Raw genomic sequence first — 9,602 nt, 5'->3', positions numbered from 1 at the left:
AAAGAAGATAATCCTTTGCTTTGTCTTAAAAATATCCTTTTGATGTTTCATATTTTCGATGTTACCATACAATTAAATGAGATACACTTTTCAAAAATCTCTTTATTCCAGATCGGATTTTTGTTGAATACAAAAATAATTCTGCTTTCCCACAAACATTTTTTAATAAAAAAAGCCTTTTGTATTAACAAAAAACATAAATACAATGCAAATAAATTAAAAAGAAATTACGAAAATATTTTTGTAATTGTCTCAAGCTTGCCGAAAAAAAAAATACAAAAGTAAAAATGAATAGAGTTGATTTTGTTAATTCAATGGTACCTGTATGAATGATTAATTCTGTGGGTTGCATTAGAATTTCTCTCTGAAATTTGAAAAGGGTCTATTCGATTTATTTTTTGGAAAACTGAAATTAAATTTTTTTTTTTTTTATGTATGAATTATTATTTTTGAACTTGTATCGCAATAACTACCATAAGGACTCGCAATAAATTGACCGTAGTTTATAATATTTTATTTCTTTAGTTAAATATGCTAAATTTTTGTAATGAATTATTGTGTATGTATACTGAGAAAGTAATTACTTGAAATACTGTTTCGATTATATCCAATTTTTAAGAACTTAAATAGTTTTTGGGTTATTAGTGGAATTGATGAACAGAGTAGCATATCTAAATCAATTCAAAATTGGGTACTGAACACAATCTTTATTTTTGAATACAATTTTCAAACCTCCAAAATCTAGTGGCAAATTTATAATACCCTACGAACATAATTCGTACTAGAATGAAAAATGAAAGGAATGATATGATTTAAGTATTTTATCAAAATGACGAAAAATGAGATGAAGACTAAAATGTACATTTTGATTCTCAAAAATCGCAAAGAAAATCTGTTAATATTTTCCTTTTTGGAAGTGTAGATTAGTGTTAAAAACAATTCTATAGGAAATTTTTAAATAATTTAATTAACAAATCTCGTGTTGGTACTTAAAAATAATTAAAAAAATTGTTTAATTACAATTTTTGTGTTTTGTGTTCATACACGTGTGCTGAGTTTATTTTGTTTTCTTTTATTTTATTAAAAATTTTAAACAAATTTAATTCATTTTGTTTGCTTTGTAATTTCAAAAAGTTTATAAAGTACAAGGTTTTATAAAATCTTGAAAAATAAGGAAATCAAAAAAGCATTCTTAAAAATGTTTTCCTAAAGAAAATTTGGCTTTCCGATGAACAAGGTTTTCTTTAAATATAAAACCTTGAATCTCGGTCCCAGTTTGTTGTTCAGATCATGACTACTTTTAATGAGATTTTATAAAAAAAAAAAAAAACAAAATTCATAAAATGTAAGATTGGGTCTTATTTAAGATTATACTTTGTAAAAATTTTGTATTATGAGTAAATGTTTAACTCCGTTGATGTGAATTGTCTGTAACAGAATGTGGAAAAAAATATTTATTTACTAATATATTGAAAAAATTTTACATAAACTAAAAATTTATTTCCACACATATGTAATTTAAATTTTGATAATAAAATTAATAAAAATACAAAAAATTCAGTTTGAATTTCGAAAATATTTCATACCTTTTTTCTATTCTGCAAGTTTTTTAATTTATTTGGTATACTTACTGTTTTGTATGGAAACATGGAAATGTATTATTTCCTAAACAAATAATATTCTCAATTAAAGGATAGTCGTACAAAACATGATATGTATGTATGTACGGAGACACTAGATAAAGGAGTTGCTTGTATTGCATGTTTAAACCATCAAAAATTTATCATTTTTTCGTGAAATGAAAATTATGCGACAAACATATTTTTCATTTTAAATTCAATTTATTGGACATCAGGTGAATCTCATAAATTCTCATGTTCGCTAAAATTGTGATTTACATGAATGGTTCTTTAAATTTGCATTATGATATAAATTTCTATCCTATATAGAAATCAATGAATATCAATTTCTATATTTTCTATTGATTATTTTTTTCCTTTTTCTTCAGCATTTTATCATCTTAGTCATAATAATATAGTTCTTATTGTTGCACGATATACCCAGTCAAAGTTACTTCTACAAAGTATGTTGGTTTTTTAATTTAAACTGTAAAAAGCTCAATATTTCCAGAGCGTGATATGTACAAAGTGGTTTATATTTAAGCGCGCTACTATATACTATGAAATTATCTGGCACATTAGTGGAGTTATGCCTAGTATTCCAAAAAGCAAAAAAAAAAAAAAACCCAGAGCGTACTTTAAGCCCCGGTAACTCGGAACCTGTTGATCTGAGAATATTGTCTACATATTAAAGTGTCATCTATACTGATGAGGTACAATACCATGGTATATATGTAGATTATGTGTAATGCATACATAATCTCAGTTCATATAGTACATATAGAGAAAAAATAAACATTTTGTGCAATAATACAAAATTATATACTATTTCAATTTTAAATAAGAAAATTCATCTAACACATTATTCATTAAAAATAAACTTAATGCCACTTAATAATAGACACTCAGTAAAAAATAATTTTGTTCACAATGTGTTTTTGTACTGAAATTAACTAATGTTATAAGAATATTTTAACACCTTTTCTTATTACTGTACGAATATCTCAGTTCAATAAAAACTCGGTATATTAATATTAAACAAATTGTATAAAAAATTATAGCATCTCCATAGTACACCGCTAAAAACCTATTTCTAAATATATAATAAAAAGAAAAATAATAATAATTATATATTTACTACTCAACATACTAAAATAAATAAATACGAGTAATAACATATAACCATATTATATTTACTTCTCTATTTACTTCAAATTTGCAGGTTTGCAGAAAATATTACTAATATTAATCAGCATTAATTTATAAGAGAATATTATAAAGTAAATATTGTAAAAATTCTCTTTCCGCAAAAAACTCGTTTCTGTTATCAAAAAAAAGAGAGAAAGAGATTCTGCAATATTATTTTTGTAGCAAAGTTTTTTCTCTTCTGTCGAAATAAGTCAAAATACTTTGTTAAAAATGCGCATTCTTTGTATTAATATTTAAGCTTTTATTGAAAGTTTTAAAAGCTTTTCATAATATTATTAAATCTACTTAACCAAAAACAAAAATATTATCGTTTCTGTAAACAAACAGAAATCCTTCTGTTCAAATTTAAAAGGATACTAACCACCAATTTTCAATGAAAAATTTTTTACTTTATACCAGTTCATGCGATATCAATCGCCGATGCACATCTCAACGATTTTTTTTGTAATAGAAAATGGCTTAATTTAAATCGCAAAAAAAAAAAATACGTGCGGGAATGAAATTTCATTTTTTTTTTTTAATAAATTAAAAATAAAACGAAAATTGAATTTAAATAAAAAAAAATCTAATTTAAAAAAAAAAAAAAAAAAAAATTTTACGGGAAAACGTAAAAATATTTCTATGACTCAACGTGATACCAATAACAAAAATAATATTATAAATCGAAATTATGTTCATATAAGTATAAGAAGAAAAACAAAAATAAAAAGGAAAAACGGAGAAGGATATTAAAATTAAAAATAAACAATTTTTATTTCGTGTTTTTTGCTTTGTCGCTTTTTTTTAAGGATGTAATCATAATACATAGTGAAAAATTTTTAATATACATGAACTTGTAACTCACATACATAATATATACGTGTACATATCAATATTATATATCGTTAAATTTAATAAGGATTATTCTTCGGGCCGTAAATCAAAATAAAATTTATTGTGTCTTTTTAATTTTGTTGTTTGTGTTTTCTTTTTTTTGAGTGTTTTTGTCATACACTGCAATATTATTATGATATTTATGAATCCATTGTACATAATATTTATATTGAGTGGAAATATAAGAAGAGAAAAAAATCTATAAAATATTTTGCTTTCTCTTCTTTTGATTTTGCTGGTTTCAATAATATTCATTGTGTTCCGTTTATTTAATCATCTTTTCAAATTTTAATATATTTATGTATGTACATACATATATATATAGAATATTTGTGTCATTAAAAATCTGTTCGTTATCCCTTAATGTAATATAAAAAATAATTATATGTATGTGAAGATCAATACTAAATAAATTTTGTGGATTTTGTTTTAGATAATATATATATATATATATACATAAATAAGTGTGTATATGAAAAATATATATAAATATAGCATATAAAAATAGTGATGTTAAAATAAAGAGAGTTGTTATGTTGAAAACACGTGCAATGATTTGTTCCTTGAAAAACAAAAAAAATATATAACAATGTGTATTTCTATGAAATTATAGAAACTTTTTTCTTCCAATAACAATATATATATATATATATATATACAAACATACATTTTAATATAAATAGTATGTTTCTTTTTCCATACATTTTATAAACTTAGATTTTTTTATTGTTTTTGTTATTGTTCCTGCTATTAATTATATTATTGTACATTTACAATATACATTGAAAATATATATGTATAAAAACAATTTTATGTAAACAATAAGCGTGAAAATAAATAATAATAAAAAAAAAAATTGTTGTTTTTATTAATAATATATGTGTATACGTATGTAAAGGAAATTTATAGACAAAAAAAAAGTAGTAAAAAATAAAATAGCAATAAAAATGATTTTATTATAATAATAATATGAAATAAATATTTTTTGGATATGTTTTTCTGTTGTCATTGGTATTAAGGAAACTGTAATACGTTATAATATAATACATATATACAACATATCATACAACACTATAATTTTGCTTACAATACAAACTTATATATTTAATGTGCATAATAAATGTACTAAATAAATAAATAAATAAAGAAATAAATAAATAAATATATGAATACAATTAAAATGTCCTTGTGAAAGTAATAAAAAAAAAATAAAGTTTTTCAAAATGTGTACACACATATGTATGTACAGTGTGAAATTAAATTAAAAGCATTAAACATAAAAATTTTAATACCCTTGAGATATTGAAAAATGTCTAAAATAATTAAAAGAAGTGAGATATAAATATTATAAATCTAATACACATTCGTAACAATTAATTATATAATTAAAAATTAATATTTAATTATTAATAATAAAGAGAACAAGAAAATGTGATGTTTGAATTAAAATATAAATTAAATGAATTCTAAATTTATAAACTAATATGGTATTTTAGTTACTATATAGAGTTAAAAGTAAAACTTAATTACTAGTATAGCAAAACGTAAAGTAATTTAAAAAAATTATATAGAATTTTATTGAATATGAAATAAAATTTATTATTAAAAAATTACGTCAGTTACTAAAAATAGATAGAGAATACCTTATCAAAAGCATAATGATGTTATAAAAAACAAAAACAAATTTATGGTGCCGGAAATAATTTTTAAGAAAAATAAATAGTCCTATAACTTCAAATCTGTAAATCATAATTATAATTAAAATATTATCAATATATTCGTACGATTTTACAAAATTATAAATATATAACAATTATTAAATTATAAATTATTTTTTCCAAAATTTAATCTAAATTTTATTCATTATTTTTTAATATAAAAGTCAAATAATATTTCTATAAAATATTTTATCTCAATAATAATAATAAATATGCAAATAAATTTTAATATTCTTTGAAATATTTAAAGTTCATTCACATTATATTTAAAATAAAAACTATACGTGTACGTCATACAAGTAACAAAAATTATACATATATATATATAATTAATATATGAATAATATTCAATAAAAAAAATGAAATTCATACTATAATGTAAAACATTAAATTAACATCTACTTGACACATAATTATAAAACATTTTTAATATAAAATAAAATAAGGACATTCATGATAATATCATGTTCTTATACGCTTTCAACTTAATTAAAAAAAAGTAACAAAACAAATATTGTATACATAATATATTATAGCAAGGAGGAAAACTTAATAAAATGAAAGTGAAAATAAAATAATACGGAAAAAAATATTGAAAAAATATAAATAGAAAATAGTTATCCTGTATAGGTAGTACACATATATATATATAAACATAGTATAATTTCAATTGTTTCGATTTTATTAAATTATATAGAGAAAAATATAAAAATATTGAATTATGAAAAATTGAAATGAAATACTAGTAGATATAAAAATATTTGAAATTTATAAAAAATATCCTTTTTAGTCGTTTTTCTTGTTAAACATAAATTTTAGTGAATACGAAAGTATTAGAGGGAAAAAAAAATTTTAATAAAAAAGTGAAGAATGTTTTTTACGTTTCAAATATGAAGAAGAAAAAATTATTGTAATAGAATAAAAAGAAAATAAAGAAAAAATAAACACCGAAACAGATAAAAAGGATAAAACAAGTGTAAAGAAGCGAGAAAAAAATTTTTTTTTTTTGAACTTCGAATATAGATAGCAACATAAATATTTCAAAGTAAGAGCATAATTTAAGTTTTTTTTTAATAAATCAATTCATTTAGGACTAAAAATTAAGGAATTAAAATAATTTTTGAAAGAATATAAAACTGATTTACTAGTACAATAAATTAATAACAATAATTGAAAAATTTTGAATCTAAATTAATAAATTTAGATTCAAAATTTTATTCCTGTGGACATACTATAGAACTAGAGTAATATTGTTTTAGAGATTTGCAATTTTAATATATATAAAAAAAAAATAGTACAATTACTTTTTTCCCTTATAATATCTAACTAGCTATAAGGTATAATATTTTTTTAAATCCCCGAAAGTTATGCAATTTTTTATAAGATTATTGAAGAATAATTTTTGAATTGCATATTTTAATTCAGCTTTATGTACTGAAATTTTATTATTGAATTGATTTTTATAATGAAAGAAATAAGACTTATCACTTGAAAACGGTTATTTGGGTAGGATAGTGTCTTATAGCTAAAAGTAATTCTCGTAAACATAAGAGTTATCTTTGAATCACACTGCATAGCTAGTTTTAGAAAATATTTATGATTTTCAGTCTCAAAACACTATCACAAAACTATCCTGTTCTTATATGATAAATGTCATTTTAAAATTAATATAATCGTAATAAATTTTACGCCTTCAAATTGAGAATTTATTTAGTAGTTTTCGAAGTTTAATATTAAATACCTTTAATATTAAATGTGCTACATGTCGTATTAACTAGAGTCCTATTACATTTTAATCAAAAAAAATATTTTGCATGAACAGGATTTTTAAAGAAAACTGTAAATAAACTATAAAGGCACGATGTGTCTTTTTATGTATTCTTTTCCAATAATTATTGATGGAAAATAAAAGCAATTAAAAATTCTGGTTAGAAAATCAGAAGTTTCCCACCTATCTACTATTTGTTACATATTTAATAAACTTAACTTCTGAATTGTTGATCAGTTGAATAATTTGCTTCTGGATTTTTATTTAAAAACACGACAATATTGTCATAATTTTACTTTTACAATATTAAAATTTTGAATTATTTAATATTCATATGACTACGTGCAAATTAATAGCAATACCCAAAATTTTTTTAATTTTTATGAAGTTATTGTTGCAAGACTGAAATATTTTAAATTCTTTTTGTTTTATTAAAATGAAATGATTAGTATAAAATCAAAAATGTATACTACCACGCATGTGTGTTTCTTTAATTATATTGAAATTTTTCAACCCCAGCGTTTTTCACCGTACTGCTATTCTTTTGTCCGGTACTGTATATTGTAATTAATTTATTTAATTGTTTATTAAATTTTGAAACGTATTATTTTGAATAGAAATTCTTTCATACTCATAAGTTATTATTTATTTGAATTTATAAATATTTAATTCGACTAATATCATTGGTACTTTATTTTAATAGAAAATATTGTTTTACATAATATGTTCAAATTTTATATTTTTACACTAGAATTTTATCTGTTCCTTACAACTAAAACAAAAATCAATTTTCACTTTCTAATTAAGCTATAAAAAATTTTCTTATGAAATTCCCCCTATATAACACAATTCACTAAATGATTTTTTGTTTTTGTACAAAGATTCTCAACTATTTTTAAAATTTTATTGCAATTTATAATAAAATTATGTATGTTATATAGAGTAAAGCTCAAAATTATTTTTCATTTTCCAGAATTTTTATTAAATTTTGATTTAATGTATAAAATTCTTAATAAATAAATTTTCAACAATATCACTAATATACATTAATAATTTAAACAATTAAAAATATAAAAGAAAAAATATTAAATCTTAAATAAATGCTGATATGAATAGCAATGATATAAAATCAAATATAATTATTGGGTCTATATAGTGAAATAAAATTATAGTTAAAAAAAATTATTAATAAATATTGTGACGAGTGTTTCATAAATTTCTGGTTCCAATTTCAAAAATTCTAATCATGAATCTAATACTGAGAGTTTTGTGAATTATTAAATTTTTTTAAAAATCAATAAAAAAAAAGCAAAAATTAATTAATAATTTTAAATAAAAAAGTTAGAATTCTTATACAATTGAAAAGTTAAAAAAATTTATTGTATTACAAAAAAGTATAAAAGTTAATTAAAGTTTAATAACAATTAAAAACGTTATAGAGAATGGATATCCTTTAAAAACGTAAGTAAAATTTGGTATATTCAAATAAAGGTAGGAAAAGTGTTGATAGAAAAGTTGTTCTAAAGAAAATTATTTACTCTGTTTTCAATTGATATAGTGAATAATATAGGGTAGATAATTTTATCAAGGATTTAGCAATTTAGTTTAAAATAAATGACGTATGTGTTAGATGAGTCTTAAAATTTCTGTTGTATGCAGTTCACCTAATTTTTATTACTTTTTCTGAATTTTGCTTTACTCTTTCATTTTCTCCTGTTGATAACTTTTGTTTATTAAAATTCTTAATGTTCAATTATTGTCTGTTTTTGGATATTTTAACTATTTAGGACAGATAGTTAACATGGAGATAAAAATTAATATAGATACAATTTTTGACAATTTAAAATTATGTTATTCTATATAAAACAGAAGTTGCTTACGAATCAGTAAATAATATTCACGAAACAATCATGACATCTGCATAATATATTAAAATTATTTATGAGGACTAGATAATAAATTATAGATTGTGTATTGGAGTGATAACGCACAAATATCGTCAAGGATCTTTGTGCGTCTCTTCATACCATATACCACCCTCAAATCTCTGCTGCAGTGTATGTATTATTATTCAGCGTTTCGCCTCTCTTGCCTACTACAATTTCTCACTCCCTTGTATCAAACGTATCGAGGTGTTTTTCTCACAAAATCTGTAATGGCAGATAAAGACGTTAGGACTCTAAGACTTAAGTAAAATAAATTATAATGTTTTTTTATATGGCCAAAAAAATGTATATTGTATGACAACAAAGAGTAAAATGAATTTGATTACTTATACTTCGAATGCAGTGTTTTATTTATGAACAAGTAATTGCAGTATTCAAATATTCTATATTTGGAATATATTGACGAAAATGAAAGGCAATACACAGAAATTCTTAAATTATTTTAAAAGTTTGCGACTGCAATTATTTT

General features: G+C 21.2%; 1 long non-coding RNA gene across 1 annotated transcript in view; it reads left to right on the top strand.

The window, feature by feature from the left end:
* Nucleotides 1–5,885: 5,885 nt before the first annotated feature.
* Nucleotides 5,886–9,602, top strand: part of LOC129610004 (uncharacterized) — an 86,770-nt gene continuing 83,053 nt past the window's right edge. The window contains exons 1-2 of the long non-coding RNA XR_008697069.1: nucleotides 5,886–6,464; nucleotides 8,161–8,648. This is a non-coding gene — a long non-coding RNA (uncharacterized LOC129610004). The remainder of the gene's footprint in view (nucleotides 6,465–8,160; nucleotides 8,649–9,602) is intronic.

Source organism: Condylostylus longicornis, unplaced genomic scaffold, assembly GCF_029603195.1.
Source record: "Condylostylus longicornis isolate FDR11 unplaced genomic scaffold, ASM2960319v2 ptg000004l, whole genome shotgun sequence".
Lineage (NCBI taxonomy): Eukaryota > Metazoa > Arthropoda > Insecta > Diptera > Dolichopodidae > Condylostylus > Condylostylus longicornis.
This window is presented reverse-complemented; position numbering and strand designations above follow the sequence as displayed.